General features: G+C 36.6%; 1 protein-coding gene across 6 annotated transcripts in view; it reads left to right on the forward strand.

Annotated features, from left to right (window-relative positions):
* cort (cortex) overlaps positions 1 to 21,636 on the forward strand; it is a 616,404-nt gene that overhangs the window by 30,740 nt on the left and 564,028 nt on the right. The window lies entirely within an intron of this gene.

The raw sequence follows: 21,636 nt of genomic DNA on the forward strand, positions 1-21,636 counted from the left end.
CCGTGATTATGTTGGGACTTGATAGGCCAGTAGATTAATAAACACATATGAGTGAATATTGTTTAACTGCTGATCCAAAAAATCCCAACCATAACTAAAGCATAACTTGTACGCGATTACATACACTCAATCAACGCAGATGTCTCCAGACTAAACCCTACTATTAAAAAGGTATGAAAGTTGCCATCCTACAAAGTTAGGAGCTTCATGTTTTGTTGGTTTGGAGGACAGGGCCGTAAAGGGAACCATAGAACTGGGAGCTGACATATTCTTATTAGGTAAATGGGTAGCAAATTGTCTTGAAATGGACATTTTTGAAAGATATGAGATGAATAGAATTTGTAGTCCTTGTTAATTGCTATTGAAAAAAAAAGTCATAAAAAAATGTCTCACCATATAAAATTTCTACCGGTTCACCCAAACCCTAATTTCAAGTGCAACATTGGGGCTCTACGAATGATATGATAATCTCACCTCCAACCTCCCTCCCTTGAATACGAATGGGGTTTTTGTTGTTGATGTAGCGATAAGGACACTCCCCGATGTTGATGGTCCTTTGTCGGATGCAGATCCGGTACGTTCCGGTAACAAGCACCATAAAGGTACAACCTGACCATCTCGGGAACTATTTGGTATGCCCACATGCAACCTTCTAGGCCCTCCCACCCCCTAGGTCCGCCAGGAGTTCGGGGTCGTCAGAGTCCCGGCTATTAATAAAACAGAATTCGCCCTTGAAAGGGTTGCGCTGCACAACCACTTGAATCAATTTGGATTTTAGTCGGCTCTTACGACAGCCATACTTACAGGGGGAATATTCTAAGCCCCCTAACCCGCTGGGGCTTCCGAATGGGCCACCTGCTAAAGCCCATCCAAATACCTAGAGGTAACAAAAACCCAAAAGTAACTTCGGGCCGATCTAAAATCGGGATACCGATTGGCAGTTTAGCTGCCTTTCCGAATAGATAAGCTTCGGCCGAGCTTTAAAACAATAACTTTTGGTAAGTTCGACACAATTATGTAGACGGCTTGAAGCCTATGCTTAAGCATTGCTGTTCACACATATTGCTACAAAAACGTTGCGTTTGTATCGAAACCCTGTACAACGATAAGTCAGCAATCACAAGAAAAAGTGCAAAAGCTGGGCGTTCAATCAAACAGGTGATTTATGTGACCCCGCAACCATGCAAATAAGAACACAACGTCGTAAGCATCATACGTAGATTAGACATTCAGGAACTTAGCTCCGTTTCTCTATGGTCCAAACCTGTTGACACCGTTAGAGGATATTGTGAGGGATCGCACCAATGGGAAGAGGAAAGAGATAAGATGCTTCATAGAGCGTCAGAAATTTACTCTGTCCTCATGGAAAGATCCCTCCATGCTTTACTGAATCTCAGTCGCTGCCCTTGCATGACAATTAGGTGAAAAGTGAACTGTTTTCCTGAGCTTTTGCGTAAGTTTTTTGTCCAAATTTTTCTTCATTATTGTTCCTGAGTTCACATACTACCTGTTAAAAATTATGCGGCTGTATTCTTATTCTTGTTAATTTTATTTCGGAAAACATCTTGCTCATTAAAGAATATTCGCCTGAGCGGTCACGCCCCAGTTAACGATGATGATCATAACGTTTCTTATAATTAAAAAGGGGCTTTACGGTTGCCGACTGCTAAAATATGCTAAAACCTATAACCCACTGGGGTTTAGCATCGTCTGGGTCATGCTTCTACATAAGTTTACGTTCTCTGTTGTTGTTGTAGCGATAAAGACACTCCCCGAAGGCCTTGGGGAGTATTATCGATGTTGATGACCCTATGCCGGATGCAGATCCGGTACGTTCTGGTAACAGACACCATCTCTGGGACGCTTTAGTGTGACCACATGAAACCATCAAGGCCATGACGCCCTCCCACCCCCTACATCCATGAGGAGCTTGGGGTCGCCAGAGCCTCGGCTGTTAAAGTAACAGGATTCGTCACGGGTAGGTGAGATTGACAATTGGGTTGGATATTCTATATTTTGCGCTGGCAGCACCTTGAATGGGTTGCGCTACACAAACCCTTCAATCAATTTGGTATTTTAGTCGCCTCTTACGACAGGCATACTTGTCGCGGGTATATTCTAAGCGCCCTAACCCGTTGGGGGCTTTCTCTCGCTAAGGTCACTGTATATGCTAAACGGAGGACTCTGCGGAAAGCGCATACTCCTTGACGAACATCAGTCGGTAAAAACAGACCTGCGAAATAACGGTCTGAATAGGCTTTATATGTGCTTTTTTTGAAGTTAATGTGCGGTGTTCAAATGTAATGAATTTAGTAGATCATGCAGGAATATAGGTGGCTTATGAGTCCAGGATGAACGAGTCTTGGGGGCTGTAACAGCTTTCTGCTACACGTGAGTCGTTCGAATCGCCAAAATTAATGGGACCTGTGCCAGAATGTCAGGGCAGTAGCCACTGGTGCATCAGGTAACTGGAAGGGATGTAGATGTGTGTAATTTCAAGATAGTCTTCGTCTGGCTGAACATGTATTGGCATTCAAGGATACAATCGAAGCTGCCGATGTCCATTTATTATTTACATGTGGAACCTTGCGGCCGCTATTGATAACTTCCCATAGATCTAGATTCTTTAAACTAAGAACACACCTTAGAACCCCATGACAATGCAACATGACGGAAATCAATTTTCGCTAATTGGTTCAGGGATCGTGAAAATTTAAAAAATCTTCTAAACATGGAAATTTTGCAAATTGAAGATCTTAGAGATCTGAAACTTTATACATATTTAGCTTAGTTGTAATCTTTAATATACAAACTTTTTTTAGACGTGGCAGGGATCGAGATATTTAATACTTTAATTTTGCATTCTTTAAAAATAAAAATACTTATAAACTGAAAGTGCAAAGTTTATTTTTTATTCGAATTGGTGTTCGACCATCCTTTTTAGTTAAAGTCTAAAAACATTATATTGAATAGAAAACATTATCGTGCTTCATTACACCGAACGAAAAAAGTACGTGAAACCGCATTTTTTGGTTACAAAAGTCGTCCAACGTTACAAAATGTTACTTTTGATATTTTGCCAATGTTAATTTTACATTATGAAGTGATAAGTGCAAAACGTAGAGTCAACATTGCTATAATGTAGAAAAGAGATTAAAAATGTAGGAAAATGATTATAGAATAAGGTACTATTGATATGAAAAATGTCATATTAACATTTTTTCAACGTAAGATTGATATGAAAAATAATGTTAGCTTGACATGTTAATATGATATGAGGTTAATGTAAAACGAATAAGAAAAAATGTTAAATAAAACACAGTGAAAAATTTACTTTTGAATTCATTACTTATTTATTATCATTTATATTTATTGCATTTGATTGCAATATATTTACCTAAAATACCTTATTTATATTATTATTATTCTAAAATAATAGTGTCGACAAAAATGAGCTTGAACTTTTTATAACCCACCTTTAAGTTTCAATTGCGAGCGCGTAATTTTTCTAGTAGATTAAACGCACTTGCCTAAAGGTACAATTACTTAATAATATCGTATGTGAACTTATACTGTTTCATTAGTCCAGCGACAAAATGAAAATTAAAAATATTGAGTATATTACATTTTTCGATTTCCACATAAAAATTTGTTCACGTAATTGAGCTCTTAGGCCAATGTTTGCTTGTCCCGGAAAAACTGCTTTTCAGTCCTCCTCATTTATAAACTTCAGTCTTTCGTATGTGAAACCGCAATCTGTTTTCGCAAGATAGAACATTAAGCTAGTTTAATTTCGAGTAATGTCGAATACCTACCAATAAACGCCTTGAAGGTATCTCCCAAGTTGAACGATCGAGCAACTCCTTCATATTTGTTTCGCCATCGTACATTTGCTATTCAGCAGTTTCAATGGAGATATCGCCGCAATCCTCTTGCACGAATTCCAAAATTGACTCCGACGATGGCAGTGTGTCATTTCTTTCACCCAGCACAAATATATTTTCCATTTTTACTTTATTTTCTTATATTATTTTGCTCTTTACAATTGCACGGCGAATTGATATATGTACTTTTACAGATGTGAGACCTTGACATTTTTTAACGTTAAAACAACATGACACAATGACGAATTGACAACGAAAATGAAAATTTTAATTTACTAACATTTTTCAACGTTAAAACAACATGACACGATGTGGAAATGATAAAGAAAATGGAAATTTGAATTTGTTAACATTTTTAACGTTAAAACAACATTAAATGATGTGGAAATGACAACGAAAATAGAAATTTACTTTTATTAACATTTTTTGATGTTAAAGTAACATGGTCCAATGAGAAATTTACAACAAAAGTGTAATTTCGAATGTATAAGTTTTAATGTGGTTTTAACGTTGAAAATTGATATTATAATGTAAAACATGACATTGTTAATTCGACATTTCTGCTGCAAATTTAACGTGAAATACGTTAACTAAGCATTATTCCTACGGAAATTGATAATGTTTGCCCTACATTGCAATTAACATGGCGAAATGTTGAATTTACATTGTAATTTTTCGTTCAGTGTAGCAAGCGGCTACTCACTAATATAAGTATGTACTAGTAGACATATTTATTCGTGAATACTTTGTGAATATTTAGGTGTATGTACATATTTTATTTCACATTATTTTATGTTTTATGTTTAGTTTTTAATTGTTTTAACACAATTTTTAGAAGAAAATGATCTAAAGGATAATTTCTACCCCCCTTTTTTTACAAGAGGAAATCAAAATTTAACTTTATTAATTTTTATCCACAAATAATCATTACATTATTTATGCTTCTTCTTCCTTAAGAAAGATTAGATGTAGTATATGTTATATTAAATTTCTCAAAAAAAGAATTCAGCCCTTCAAATAAGGGAAAAGAGCGGACCGCGGCCACATTTTTACTTTTTTAATTTGCTGAACGCGTTAACAAAAAAATAAAATTTCGAAATGTAGAATTTCGAACTTCGAAAGCCGATATCTATTTTTAAGAGGCAAACTTAGAAAACGGAGATAGTACTTTTTATACTTAAGCCTCAATCTCCTCAAAAAAGTTGGTTTGGTCCAATACCCAGAAAAAAAGTTGATTTTGTCGCATAGTGTAATAGCATAGATATGGTAGATATAAAAAAAAAATGTAGATATAGTTGTACTAAAATTCAATCCAAAATTTTGATTGGAAGATTATGATTGAAAAATTTGCTTTCCATTTATCTTACACAACAAAAATTAGACTTGCAACTGGTTAATGCAATATGGTTAATGCAAGATAGGAATGGTAATTCGGCTACAAGCGCCACTACACTATATATACTGCTGAACAGGCCCGACAAGGGAGGGAGGGGGGGCGGGATTCCCCCGAGCCCGCGGTTTCTCAGGGGGCCCGCGATTTAGAGGTACTAAACATTTTTTTTTTTAATTCAGGAGAGTCTTTAGTTATTCCATGTGCAAATTTTAAGCCGAATTTCAAAAGCAACGAATATTGATAATGATTTTTTGCCTGGGCCTGAGGAGACAATAAAAACATCAAACAAAAATGTATGTTTACATGAATCCGTAAACGTAAGGTTTTCGTGGTGGCACTGATGAAGGTTCATCTTCAAAAAGTCTTCCAACAATACCACCAACTCTGTATCAAAGTCCAGATTATTTAAACGACTTCCATATCGGTACCGTGAAGAAGGCAACGAAATAATTCGTCGAGGTCATCAAAAGTATCCTGTTATTTTTGTGATCACGTGATTGTCATGACGAGGCATTTCCTACCTCGTTGTTAAACAGAATCTTGCCAAATGGGGAGAAAGTGGAGCGTGACTGGTTAGTGTGGAGTGTCAGTAGCAATGCTTTTTATTGCCTACTATGTCGTCTATTAAGCACCAATACTTTAAATCGACCTAAAATTTTTTCTGCGGATATTCGAAATTCCAGGTATGGAAGAAGCTATACAATAAACTGCCATCACACGAAAATACTCAAGATCACATTAAATGTTATATTCAATGGCGATCTTTACAAAATCTAATTCAAAAGGAGGCTACAAATGATACACTTATCAATGACCAGCCAATCACTGAAACTCAAAAGTGGAAAGAAATTTTATATAGAATTTTGGACACTATTTTATTTTTGGGTGAAAGAGACCTAGCTTTCAATGGCGAAAGTATATATCTTGGTGAACGAAACGATGGACATTTTTTGAGAATCTAAGACCTCATAAGCCAATATGATCCGATACTTAGAGATCATTTGGAGAATATTACGATTTCACAACAGCAGCACAAACGTTTACAAGTCCACTATCTTTCCTCAGACATTCAGAACGAGTTTATAGAAATTTGTGCAAAGCACGTGAGGGAAACTATATTAGATGAAGGCAAGAAAGCCAAGTATTTTGCTATTATCGTTGATGCTATGCCTGATGCTAGTCATGTCGACTACGTTCATTTTGCGCTAACTCCAGTTCAAATTGGAAAGCAACAAATTTTACAATTCAAGAACGGTTTTTGGCTTTCGTGAATTGTAACCAAAAAACTGGCCAGAAAATCGCTGATCTAATTTGCCATACTTGATTGAAGATTGTCGTGCACAAGGGTACGATAACGGCGCCAATATGAAAGGAGCTTACAACGGAGATCTAAGTCACATTCTCGACAAAAACTGGAATGCTGGTTACTCGCCTTGTGCAACCCACAGTCTCAATTTATGTGGTGTTGATGCTGTAGAATGTTGTACGGCTGCAATTACTTTCTTCGGAGTTGTACACATTTTTTATTATTTTCAGTAGCACTCCACAACGACGGGACATCCTCAAAAAAAAAAAAAAATTTACCGAGCTCTCTTCATCTTCTTTCAGCCAAAAGCCTAATTTGACTGCGCAAGCATACGGCGATGTTACCGGCGTTCTCAAGTACATCAGCAAGTTCGAATGTATCTTGCTGTCCTCAATTTGGTTCAAAATACTGTAACGATTTTACTGCAAATCCTCTTATTTGCAACCTTCTGCTAAGTTCGAATCACTAAACTGTTGAATAAATAACTCCAATATTTAATAATGCAAAATGGCCTTTATTAAAGTACTTCACAATAACACCAATAGCTTGCTTAAATGAAACTGATTTTTAAAACAATACTGTTATTTCTTGCTAGATAGCGTCTTGAATCTAACTGATTCTCGCGCATCTACTGTTGCTGCCTTTTATAGTGTTTGGTTTCCTCGTTGGCATTTCTGGGCGGTTCTGTTCTAGAATCTACTACTTGGTTATCTGCTATAATTATAACTACAGATGTACGTGTATAGCTCTCATATGCGCGTGTATTTGTGAGCGGCACATCCACAATTATAATTGCATATCTCAAATAAGATATCTGCATGTGTTTGTGCCTTGCTTCTCCACTGCGTGTACGTAAATATGTGTATACATAATGATTGAATTAGTGATGTGCATACAGTCACTGCTTAGCATCGGCTTAGAGATGGCAGTACTCCTTAGTGTTGCTAATATTGGTAACACTGCCCTCCACCTAAGTCTGGTCGTCCCGATCATACAAATCTCCCGATCTAAACGCCGCTACCATCTCCAAATGTACCACTCTTCTACTCCGTAGTTTCCCAATGGTTTGTATGCGGTAGATGGTATCACTGATCTTCTTCACAACTTTGTACGGGCCTTCCCAACTGCACAGAATTTTGAATGGAACACCTTTCCGCCGGTGAGGGTTGTATAGCAGTAACAAGAAACCTTCCGAACTAAAGTTCTTGTCATGCCAGTGTTTCATCTTACTACTCATTACCCTGGGACCTGCCCTCACACTCTGTTCTTTGGCCAATGAAGAACTACTTCGCAGAGCTTCATCTTGACGGATTGACTTTGTATCATCAGTATCGTCTTGACGTTTCACAACAGTAGTGCGCGCTGGCTTGAAACCACCCTTGCATTCTTTCTGGAAAAATCGTTCCTTTGTTTTTGTGCGTCCATTTATTTTTGTCAATGCCAATGTTTCTCTCGCAGGTACTTTTGATTTCGCTTTATTTGGCCCATTCGATTCACCAACCTTTGCCCGATTTGCTGCCTTTGACTTTTGTGGTTTTTGTCGTCGAATCTCTTTCACCAGCAGTCGATTACTGCTGAACCCCTTTTCCAAACTGAAGTTAAGTAGCACGAGGGAAGAAGAAGTGGAGAAGGGAAGAGTACAACAGCATCCGTACCTTCAAGTCGTTTAAATTTTTTCTTGCCATCTCTTCCCCACTCTGCTTGTATGTCATTTTTTGTTTCACACTTGCTTTCAAGAAAAATAGATGAAAGTTAACGCGAATGTTGTTGTTATGATAACAGTGCTTCGCCCCATTTAATAGGCATGACCACTCACAAATTCTCATCAAAGTCCTCTAACGGGAGCCCAAGGAAACTGCCAGTTTCAACAGGGCGGACCATTGTGGGATTGGGGTTAGAGGCGTATGCTCTACATCACATGACAATTGAAAAGATGGTTGGTGTCATGTGGGGACACATCGCATGCAGAACATACATTACATATTATTTTATATTTGGCCAGGTCGTAAAGTTTAATTATTAAATTATGGAGCTTTTCGGCCGATTTTTTTTTAAATAAAACAGTCGTTTATTTTATCTTCTACGCGTTTCGACGCAAATTCGTGTCTTCCTCAGGAAGGCTTTAATAAATATAAGAAAAACAAGATATTTATAGTAATCTAATTACATCATACATTGAAACAAATAACATTTTTTTTCAATATTACACTTACTAAGTTAACAATTATTTAAATATCACATCTGGGTATAATCAATGCAAAATTAAATATATAAAAAACACCGCACATCTTCTCTTGTCCAGGCTTAAACATGCGTGTTTGATAGGGGGTCAAATATTAGCATTTTCCCTATACTTTTTTTATACTCAGCTTAACTTGTGCACAGGGTATTACAAATTTGTTTGGATAACGGTTGATTATACAGGTATGAAGGAATCCTTTTTTTTTGTTGCTCTTTCCAAAATACTTTTGAAGCCATAAGTCGAACAAAAATCTCCCAATCAGAACGAAATTTGGCATAAATGTTTTTTTCATAGCTACAACTGTTTGCTCTAAAAATGAGCGAGATCGCCTGAAAGCCACTCAGTGGCGTAGGAACCGGGGGGCCTGGGTGTGCCAGAGCCCATCCATCAATCCCCCCCACTAAAATCCGTCAATTTAGTGGACTTAGTGGTTTTAAATAAGGTTTTTAATAAGGCGAAGAATCTCATTGGCCCGGCGATTGTGGCGATTTTGGGTCTACCTATGAACGAATTTTTTACAAAAGCATCTGGCAACACTGACTTGAAACGCTAGTTTCAATAGCAGCTGATTTCAGCAACCATTTTTCTCTGTTATTGTTGCCTTAACAAAAAAGTTAAAATAACCTCAGCGATTTCAACATCGATGTTTTATACTCAGCGTGCTTTGCACACAGAGTATATTAACTTTGATTGGATATCGAAAAAAAATTTGATTGAGCCATGTCCGTCCGTCCATCCGTCCGTCTCTCCGTTAACACGATAACTTGAGTAAATTTTGAGGTATCATGATGAAATTTGGTATGTAGGTTCCTGGGCACTCATCTCAGATCGCTTTTGAAAATGAACGATATCGGACTATAACCACGCCCACTTTTTCGATATCGAAAATTTCGAAAAACCGAAAAAGTGCGATAATTCATTACCAAAGACGGATAAAGCGATGAAACTTGGTAGGTGAGTTGAACTTATCACGCAGAAGAGAAAATTAGTAAAATTTTGGACAATGGGCGTGGCACCGCCCACTTTTAAAAGAAGGTAATTTAAAAGGTTTTCAAGCTGTAATTTGGCAGTCGTTGAAGATATCATGATGAAATTTGGCAGGAACGTTACTCCTATTACTATATGTATGTTTAATAAAAATTAGCAAAATCGGAGAACGACCACGCCCACTTTAAAAAAAAATATTTAAGGCAAATTTTAACAAAAATTGTAATATCTTTACAGTATATAAGTAAATTATGTCCACATCCAACTCCGGCAATGATATGGTGCAACAAAATACAAAAATAAAAGAAAATTTCAGAATGGGCGTGGCTCCGCCCTTTTTCATTTAATTTGTCTAGAATACTTTTAATGCCATAAGTCGAACAAAAATTTACCAATCCTTGTGAAATTTGGTAGGGGCATAGATTCTATGACGTTAACTATTTTCTGTGAAAAGGGGCGCAATCGGTTGATGCCACGCCCAGTTTTTATACACAATCGACTGTCTGTCCTTCCGCTCTGCCGTTAACACGATAACTTGAGCAAAAATCGATATATCTTTACTAAACTTAGTTCACGTACTTATCTGAACTCACTTTATCTTGATATAAAAAATAGCCGAAATCCGACGTCCACTTTTTGATATCGAAAATTACGAAAAATGAAAAAATGCCATAATTCTATACCAAATACGAAAAAAGGAATGAAACATGGTAATTGGATTGGTTTATTGACGCAAAATATTACTTTAGGAAAAATTTTGTAAAATGGGTGTGACATCTACCATATTAAATAGAAGAAAATGAAAAAGTTCTGCAGGGCGAAAACAAAAGCCCTTGGAATTTTGGCAGGAATATTGTTCGTGGTAGTACATATATAAATAAATTAGCGGTACCCGACAGATGATGTTCTGGGTCACCCTGGTCCACATTTTGGTCAATATCTCGAAAACGGTTTCAGATATACCACTAACGGCCACTCACTTTTAAAATCCTCATTAATACCTTTAATTTGATACCCGTATCGTACAAACACATTAGAGAGTCACCCCTGGGGTGTTGTGTAGCGCAATATATAGCTTCTCCAACCCAATTGTCAACCTCACCTTCGAGCGGCGAATCCCGTTTCACTAACAGAAGAGGCTCTGGCGACCCCAAGGTCCTCATGGAACTTGGGGATGGGGAGGGAGGGATGGCCTGAAGGTTTAATGTGGCCATATAAATCGTTCCCGAGATGGTCGGGCCAGCACTTTAATGATGCTGTTTTACCGGAGCGTATCGAATCTGTATCCGACAAAAGACCATCACATCGATAACAATCCCCAAAGCCTTCGGGGAGTAACCTAATCGCTACAACAACAACAACAATAGTCACCCCTGGTCCACCCTTATGAGTTATCTCGAAAAGGCATCCGCCTATAGAACTAAGGCCCACTTCCCTTTAAATAATCATTAACACCTTTCATTTGATACCCATATCGTACAAACGCATTTTGGAGTCACCCCTGGTCCACCTTTATGGCAATAACTCGAAAATGCGTCCACCTATAGAACTAAGGCCCACTCCGTATTAAAATACTCATTAACACATTTCATTTGATACCCATATCGTACAAACGCATTCTAGAGTCACCCTGGTCTACCTTTATGGCGATAACTCGAAAAGGCGTCCACCTATAGAACTAAGGCCCACTCCATTCTAAAATACTCATTAACACCTTTCATTTGATTCCCATATCGTACAAACACATTATAGAGTCACCCATGGTCCACCTTTATAGCGATATCTGGAAAAGGCATCCACCTATAGAACTAAGGCCCACTCCCATTTAAAATACTCATTAAGACCATTCATTTCATACCCATATCGTACAAACACATTCTAGAGTCACCCCTGGTCCACCTTTATGGCGATATCTCGAAACGGCATCCACCTATAGAACTAAGGCCCACTCCCTTTTAAAATACTCATTAACACCTTCCATTTGATACCCATATCGTACAAACAATTTCTAGAGTCACTCCTGGTCCACCTTTATGGTGATATCTTGAAAAGGCGTCCACCTATAGAACTAAGGTCCACGCCCTTTTAAAATACTCATTAACACATTTCAGTTGATTCCCATATTGTACAAACGCATTCTAGAGTCACCCCTGGTCCACCTTTATGGCGATATCTCGAAAAGGCGCCCACCTATAGAACTAAGGATCACTCCATTGTAAAATACTCATTACCACCTTTTATTTGATACCCATATCGTAGAAACACATTCTAGAGTCACCCCTGGTCCACCTTTATTGCGATATCCCGAAATGGCATCCACCTATAGAACTATGGTCCACTCCCTTTTAACATACTCTTTAATACCTTCCATTTGATACCCATGTCATACAAACACATTCCAGGGTTACCCTAGGTTCATTTTCCTACATGGTGATTTTCCCTTATTCTGTCTCCAAAGCTCTCGGCTGAGTATGTAATGTTCGGTTACACCCGAACTGAGCCTTCCTTACTTGTTTATAATTAAAAGAGCCGTAAAAGCCGTTTGCAAAAAAAGTAAGTATGCTTAGATAAACATCTCAATCTCTTCACTCATGTAGTTCTGTTTTTTAAAACCCTATTATAGCAGTTGCGTATTGAAGTTTGATTTTATTAAATTTTATCACAGGTATCACTCAAGTCATCTAATTAAGTACTTGATATTTTTTGCGTTTGATAATAACATTAATAATGGCGCAAAAAAATCTAATGGATTTTTGGAAAAAGCAAATTCATAATCGTGACTCAAGCACGTCTCCTCCACCCAAAAAGGAATGACCTTTGCTGAATTCAACGTCAATGGCTCCCACTGACCCTGGTATCGCTCTAGCAGATTTGGAAAATGATTCATTACCAGGACCATCGATCGAAGAATCATCGAGTAAATCAATACTGCCAAGCCTGTGAAACACACGTCACTCCCAATACAGTAATTGCCCAGAAATTCCAAACATATTATCAAAATATCATTCAAACAATCGATTTGTTTTCCCAAAACAAACAAGTAGACTAAGTCCCAATCGGAGTATTCAGCATTCTAGGTTCCAAAGATTAGTGGGCGAGAATAACTATAGTTATACAAATAGCTATTTGTGGTATTCTGATGCAGAATTGGTGCTTTTAAATGTTGGATTTAGAAACTGGAAAGATGCCAACGCTAAATTGTCCGCCCATCAAAACAGCGTTTTCCATAAAAAGTGCGCAGATTTAATAATAAAAAGAGAAACTGCAAAAGGGCGGAAGAAAGTGTGTACAATACGCAACGAACAACATTAATCTATTCATTACAATTGACTACCCATCACCAATCAAGATTTCCAATTTGTAGTTGATCTGATGGGTAAAGTTCCAATTCATGGGGACGCGGCATAGTTTGTACAATAAAGTTCGAACTCAGTGGGACGCGGCATAGTTTGTAAAATAAAGTTCGGGCTAAGCAGCTCACTTCACGCATCAGCACTTTTTCAACTGGATACATGCTGGATACCTACTGGCAAAATTAATCGAATACCTACAAAACCGTGTAATTGCTATACAATAAAACTAGATTAAACTTTAAAAAATATCTATACAATAATAATAATAAGTTGAATGCACACTAAATCTGTGTTTTCATTCTATTCTTTCGACAACAAAAAGTGCTAACATTTTAGCGACAGAGAAATACGCCATATTGCTTCGGTGAGTTAATTTCTTTACATTGTAATTGCCACACGAAAAGTAGAGTGCTCCTTAACCCTGCCACGTGCTGCAGACAGCCATACCGCACACAAAAAGGGACCCCATTTACTATAGTATTTGTTCCAATACTTCACAAAATGTTTAGAGGCAATTATAAGCTCTCTTCGTTTCTTAGCTCGATCTGGAATAGCTATTAGAGGACATAAAAGCGATGGAGGAAATCTCATGGACTTGCTGCAAGAAAGAGCATCTGATATTCCAGAACTTCATCCATGGTTAAAAAAAACGCGACAATTACTTGAGTCCTGATATTCAAAATGAAATATTATAGATCATGGCTTATTCTTTGCTGAGAAGGTTCGTTAATCAAGTTGTCTCCTTACTTCTACATTATTGCAGATGGGACAACTGACATTTCTGGGACAGAGCAATTTTCAGTTTGCATTCGATTTGTTTCCCCTGAAACACTGACAATACATGAGATGTTTTTGGAACTGTACAATCCGGAAAATTCTCAAGGCTTTAATTTGGCTGCCACGATTAAAGATCCTTTGTTGAGATTCAATCTTCCTCTTTCCGATCTATGCGGTTATTGCTTCGATGGTGCACGATGTATGTCCGGTCGTTTTAAAGGCGTACAAAAAATGTTGAAGGATGAACAGCCGAAATCAATTTACGTTCACTGTTCAAACCATTCTGCTGATCTCGCGTTACAAGAAGTCACTAAAACCAGGAGTGGAATGTGTGATTTATTATGCCTCGTCAAAGAATCCTATTCAAAAAGAAAGAAAATTTACGAAAACATCGTTCTTCCGCCCTGCAAAAATAATCATTCAAGAATTTTCCGACATGCGATCGGAATCATCTTTTGATAAAATTTATGACAAAACAATGGAAGAAGCGAGTATGTTAGAGTTCAACCTCCCCATTCAGCCTCGAAGGAAAAAATTCCCAAGCGACTAGAGCATAACTCACAGGCAACAGAATCAGCTGATCTCAATTTCAAGACGATTTACAGAAAAGAATTTTACGAAATTCTCGATCTGCTAGTGAACGAACTAGAACGCCGTTTCGATCAAGAAAGATTCCATGTGCTGAGTCAACTTGAGGAAATTCTTCTCGATGTAGAACGTGGTCAAGTTCCAGAATCTTCTGTTTTGCAGCAAAAACTCGATGGTAAAAGATTGTGATGATAATAAAAATTTTAATTCTCTATGTATGTTAATGTTGTTTGTCAAAACTTTTGGGCCAGCCCCCCATGAAATTTTTCGTTCCGACGCCACTCCTACTTTTTTATAATAGCTCTAAAAATGTGTATGTAAAATTCGAAAAGCTATATTTCGCTAACGGTTAAATTTATATAAATAAGGTTTTTCACGAATATTAAGTCATTAAAACAAAATTCACTTACATAAATAGATTAAATTTTTGTTGTTAGTGGGCCGCCCAATTTGGGGTACACACTTTATGTTGTCTCTAGAGAACGATTGCTCCCAAGTTTAAAGAGAAGTTGTATTTAGGAATGGTAAACGTACTATATATCATTAGAGTATATTTGTGCAAAAAAATAAGCAAATCGATTGAAATCACAGAAAAAGGTATTAAAGGTATGTAGCAAATGAAGTATTGAAAGTAAAGCACCCTATATTTATGTCCTCGCCAATGATTTTTGTTTGACACCTTATTTCAAAAACACATTCTGGGGCCCAAATTTAGGTAAAGACACCCAAACCTAAGTTAATTTTTGAAATAATAACCCTCAGACATTGATACCTTCATCAAGCTTTTGATTGATACCCATATCGGCACCGTAATTGACAAAGGCCCTAACCAACACATTTTTTCAAACTGCTTTTTTCGTAGATTTTGGTAGTGATTTGATGGGAGCGATATTTCCAGACCGAATAGAGATAAAACCCAATTATCGTACAAATACATAAAAAATTTCATTAAAAAACCTTAATTACCGACTAAAGAAAGTTTGAGAGTTAGAATTAAGTCGGTTAAAAACAGTACTCATTTAAAAAGCAAAAAGTGTATTGATATTGAACAATATTGAAATGAATTTAGGTACCTTCGCTTACAAAATGGGGAAAAGTCGAATCACAACCACCCCTCCAATATTATACAATACTAAGCTCAAGTAAAAAAAGCACTTAACGGGTAATAACGCTTTTTAGTATAATGGAACTTGTTATGTTTATTGTTCAATAATATCTTTATTTTAAAATAAACATTTTTTGTAGGAAAATCCCCATATTTGAAGAAAAACTGCATTTTTGCCCGCTCAAGTTCATTAGTGGTAGCCTCTGTATCCTTTTTGCTTGTTTTGAACGGAAATGAGTTCAGAATAGAACCATATAAGTATGTAATATTGCGCAGCCTTATTAACCACACAAAGCAAACAACTACAGCGTTTCAAGTGCACAGTTGGGTATGTAATATTCGGTTTCAGCCGAACTAAGTCTTTCTTACTTGATTATTTCGCTCCTTAACTTGAAAATTTTTTGCTCGAAAACATGTATTTTCTTTTTTTATTATTCATTTTCTTTTCAATAGTTCTTCCGAGATGCACGCTGCAACCCTAAGTTTAAGCCTGTAAGTATTTTTTCAGCCGTTCTCGGACCCTTCAAGAAATGCTTTTTTGATTTACAAAAATATATAAAAACAAGTAAAGGTGTCTAAGTTCGGGTGTAACCGAACATTATATACTCAGCGTGAGCTTCAATTGTACATTTCATTTCAGATAAATTACTTTTCTACATAACACGTGGCACCGCCCGTTTAAAAGAAAACTGTCTCCCCATTTCCTCTTACAGTAAAACTTGATAAGTGAAATATCATTGATTCAAAACTATTTTTTGCTAAGTTATAGCTTATTATTCTAGTCTACGACCCTTTTAAACTTGTTTTATATCTAAGTTGCCGTGGTCTTTAACCGATCCCGTCCATTTTTACTAGAAATATTTTCTGATATAAGGAAAATATGTGTACACAATTTCATTACTATATGTTAATTTTTCTTCGAGTTATGGCCCCCGAAACATATAAAATTGCTTAGTCATAAAAGGGGCGGTGCCACACCCATTTTCAAAAATTTTAGTGCTTTCCAATTTAAAGTTATAATTCAATTTATAAAGTGAAATACTATTGATACAAAGCTCTTTTTCGCTAAGATATAGCTTATTATTTTCGTCTACGAACCTTTTAAAAATCTTTTATATAAAAGTGGGTGTGGTCTTTAACCGATCTCGTCCATTTTTTTTTCTACAAATATTACAAATACGACCGTTAATTTTTCTTCGAGTTATGGCTCCCGAAACATAGAAAATTGCTTAGTCATAAAAGGGCGGTGCCACGCCCATTTTTTAAAATTTGAAGTTTTTCCTATTTATTGTTATAAATACATTTGGGAAATGAAATACCATTGATTTTAAGCTCTTTTTTTGCCAAGATAGTTTATTTTATTCGTCGAAGACCCTTTTAAAAATCTTTTATATAAAAGTGGTCGTGGTCCTTAACCGATTTCGTAAATTTTTCTTCAAAGCATTCCTTATAGTAAAGGCAACCTCTCTGCCGAATTTTGTTACGATAGGTTTAACGATTTTTGATTTATGATTAATAATATTTGTAAAATTGATTTTATCACAAGTGGGCGGTGCCACTCCCATTTTAAAAACTTTTTTCAAATTTTAGTCAAGTGTCTCAATATCAGTCCACACGTCAAATTTCAACATTCTAGGTGTATTATGTACTAAATAATCAGTTTTTTTGTGGGCGTGGTTAACATCCGATTTCGCTCATTTTCAATACCAATCTATTCTGGGCCCAGATAAGCTCGTGTACCAAATTTGGTGAAGATATCTCAATATTTACTCAAGTTATCGTGTTAACGGACAGACGGACGGACGGACATGGCTCAAGCAAATTTTTTTGCCATACTGATGATTTTGATATATGGAAGTCTATATCTATCTCGATTCCTTTATACCTGTACAACCAACCGTTACCCAATCAAAGTTAATATACTCTGTGTGCAAAGCACTCTGAGTATAAAAAAGATGCTAATTTATATGGTGGATTATTGGACAAAACAAAATATAAACGAAGGATATATGTACGTTTAAACGGTTAAGCGCCTATTAAGTAAGTAAGTAGTAATACAGCGGAGGCATTATTAAATAAAGCGCTGCTAAAAATCCAATGTAACTAGGCTCTATTGATGCGCGCCTGTAAATATACCACACAATTTCGATCAAAAAACATGCTTTGTGGATTCCATTCCAAAAGCAATAGATATTTAGCATTGCATTCTCCAAAAAATTATATACGGCTTTGCATTTGCTACGTCATGGCAGAGAATTTAAGAGAATTCGGCAACATAGCATTTTGCAATTCGGCAACATGGCATTTGATAAAATCGTCAGAAGACAAATTTTTGCGATTTTATAAATTCCAACTTCGATGCATATTGGGGGTATTCATTATGACGAGCATAACTACTTTCATAACCCCGCACTTTTCCTTTGAAATAATACCAAACTATTTATAAGCCTGTATGAAAGTACTAATATGGTAGTAAAAAATGCAAATAAAGATGCACAGATATTGCCTAGTAAATGTCCACTAACATATTAGCAATATAATCTAAAAATTTCCATCCATTGTTCATATAAATTATTGCAAATAATTTTCTCATATCCTGAATTGCCGAGTTGTCACAGCTTATGGACATTTTTATTTGCTATTTGAAGCCCCCTATCATATTCTGCCGAAAAATTGTTCGCGCAGTCACGCAGCCAAATTTGCAGCAACTGTGTTGCAGTTGCTACATAAGAGTGGGGTTTTACCCGTTTCTGGCCCGAATTCTCACTGTGACGTCATACTGTATATGCTGACTTGTTTATCACATGTCAGTACAAAGTAAGAATTTTACATTATTTTCATAGATAAAAATTAATATATGGGAGCGGCGAAATAAATTAAAGTAATTTTGCGAAGAAATATAACATTATTTCGCAAAAGAGCAATAAATTCGTTTATTTTAATTTTATAATAAATTCCCCTTTTAGCTGTGAGCTATTAAAGGTATAAACGGCAACACTTTTAACCACCGACGACACATAATTTGGCTCGTGCCTATTGTATTTCGTCGGCTAATTGCTACGAGCATTGATATTTACATATCCATGGCCGTATACGCGGATTGCCATAATTGATTTGGTCGCTTCATAACGCGGAAAGCGACAAGTTGTTTTATTAATAACTTAAGACACTGCCACAGCATCAAAGCGACCACGCTTTTTATACATGTCTGCCTTTAATTGGAGTATTATTGAATATGTATATATGTATGTACATTTGTACTTTTTTGCTTTGGTTTGTATTTTCATACATATATATTCAATGATACAATGCTTATGGTGTTATTTACATATTTAAGGGTTGATTTGAGGCAGGTCAAATGTATTTAAGTTTGACTTGGCTTATCAAACCTGCCTTTGAAAATATACAAGTACATATGTACTTACATCATTGTACTGAATAACACATATAAAATGCTTTAGGAAATTTCTTTATAGGTACCTCCCCTCCCACCCATAGTCCAAATAATAACTAAATATTTTTTTATTTATTCAATTGTTATCAAATATTTTATTTATTTCAATTTTTCAATTTATTAATAATTCATACTTCATGGTTAATATGCATACATTTTATGCAAATTAACGTTTTATAAATATGCAATGGATTTCGTGTGCACAGAAATTCCAAGTGTGCAAATGCCGTCGGCAAAACACTATTTGCATGCATATTTCAATTTGCATACATTTTCCTAACATTTTAATTTATTAACAAAAAGGGATGGGATAATTCATAAATGTATGATTAATTTACATACATTTCATGAAAGGGCATATTTTGGGTATATGAATAGGTTTTTGTTTGTAAAGAAATAAGCAAAATGTCTGCAATTTGCATCAACATAAAACAAGCAAATATATTGCTATTATTATATCAATTAAGTTCAAATTCATATTAAATCATAAAACAAGCAAATATATTGCTACAAGTAATAAAATTTAAATTTAATTAATCCTACTAAATACCTATATTCCCACAAAAAAATCATATTAAGAGAAAATCCAGAGAATTTATACACCAGCTGAAACTGTGGACAGAGAATTTTCTGCTGTTAACTGGTTAACGCTGCCAAATTCTCAAAAGTAGCCATATTAAACATCCTGTCAGCCAATTGACGGATAAGATATCACACTTGTTTTATCCATTATGTTTACAAGTTGAATATGTAGCAGCACACCACAAATCACACACACAAGATTGCGCATTGCGCATGTAAACAAAAGATCAGCTGTTTTTTATTGGCAATTTTTACGTCATTTTCCTTTAGCTCTTGTTTCTTCTCTCTTTCTTTCATTCGCTCAAGCAGTCAAGTGTGACGTAGATGCGCAGAACGAAGCAATTTTGAACTCGTGAATGCGCAATCTTCTGGGTGTGATTTGTGGCAGCACACACACACAGCTACGCTCACCTGATCAAAATGCTTGTTCTTGTTCGTTTTTTTGTGGATGCTATTTGGCAGTGTTGTACGTCATAGGCCAAAAAAGCGTATTAGCCGCTAACGAAAACTGCGTACAAATTTTGTTGTAAATTTACAAAGAAATACCCTCATCTATTTCCAAAAGAGCACTTAATTACATCTCTCTTTAAAATCCATATATTTTAGACAATTTTATTTAACAAATTGTGATACTTTATTACCGAGGCTGTTGCTAAAACACGACCAAAACCGTCCGGTGAGGTATTAATAGACGCGTGTTTGCCTCGTTTCCAATAATTCGAATACTTTTTCGCCTTTGGTTTATTGATACCATGACAAAGCACGTATTTTCATATCTCTTTCCACATTTTTGAAGGGGTTACGGCAGTCGACCACGGTTTCAAACTGTTTTTCGCGGAGAACTTTTGAACGGGTACAAATACGTAGCACCCGTGTTTGTATTCTTAAAGCTGTAGTCCTTTGTGCCGTTTGTCGTATCGCTGTAGTCGTATCCCTAACGTAATCAGCTGTTTATCCTTACGACGGTAAACCAAAAACCAATTGGTTGGCTATGATACGGTTACGACCTTAGCGGCACGAATAACCGATTGCATTGATTCTCATAAGGTTGGTCGAATCAGCTGTTATAAGGATACCGATACACTTACCGATAAAGCACCAATGTCTGCAGCTTAATGCTGGCATAACAACGCGTCCTCAGGTACCCCAATCCAAAACTTTTGTATAATTTTCTGTAGGACCAATATAGGTGCACTTTACATCTTCATACAAAATGCGTTCAAAACAAGTTACTACCACAGCAACCCATATCTGATATTCTGCTCCTTTTTTTACTTCATTGCGTCGCTTTCGACGACAGCAACCCCGGTAATTTTGACCCTTTGTTCAGTGTCAAACTCGGTATTGTCTTTTGTTGGGAGTATTTACGCCTCGCTGTGTGGATAAAGTTCCGGCGACGTAAGAAGACATCCCGTGCCAGTTCTGAGCGCGGTGTTTTGACAGTTTCCTTCAGTGTGCCATTGTGAATAATAACTAAGTGTGATATCTTATCTGTCAACTGCCTGACAGAATGTTCAATATGGCTACTTTTTAGCGTTTTGACAGGGTGCTAAATATGGCGGCGCATATCTTCAGCGGGTGATAGAAAGAGATGCAGAATGAGATAGCGATAGTCTACTACAAATCGGGTGATCCAATCATTTTGGAATTTTGACGTCTATGCAGAAGATATCACACTTAGTTATCATTCACAATGCAGTGTGCTTCTTTGAAGTTCGGCAACATTAGCTATGAGCGTTTCTTTGTTTTTGCCCCAAGTGCTTAAATATTTTGTTACGATTCCGAACTATAAGTGCAATTGTTATTGCATGCTCGCCAAAATGCACGTCATTGTCGAACGTCGCACCCATTAATTTTAGTTGGCGGACAGTTGGTACCACAATGCCATCGACGTGAATGGCCAATATTGCCGACACTTGACACTTCCATGTCACAAATAAGAATGTTGGTCGGTGATTGGTTCAA

The sequence above is a fragment of the Eurosta solidaginis genome, chromosome 5 (genome assembly GCF_040869045.1).
Source record: "Eurosta solidaginis isolate ZX-2024a chromosome 5, ASM4086904v1, whole genome shotgun sequence".
NCBI lineage: Eukaryota > Metazoa > Arthropoda > Insecta > Diptera > Tephritidae > Eurosta > Eurosta solidaginis.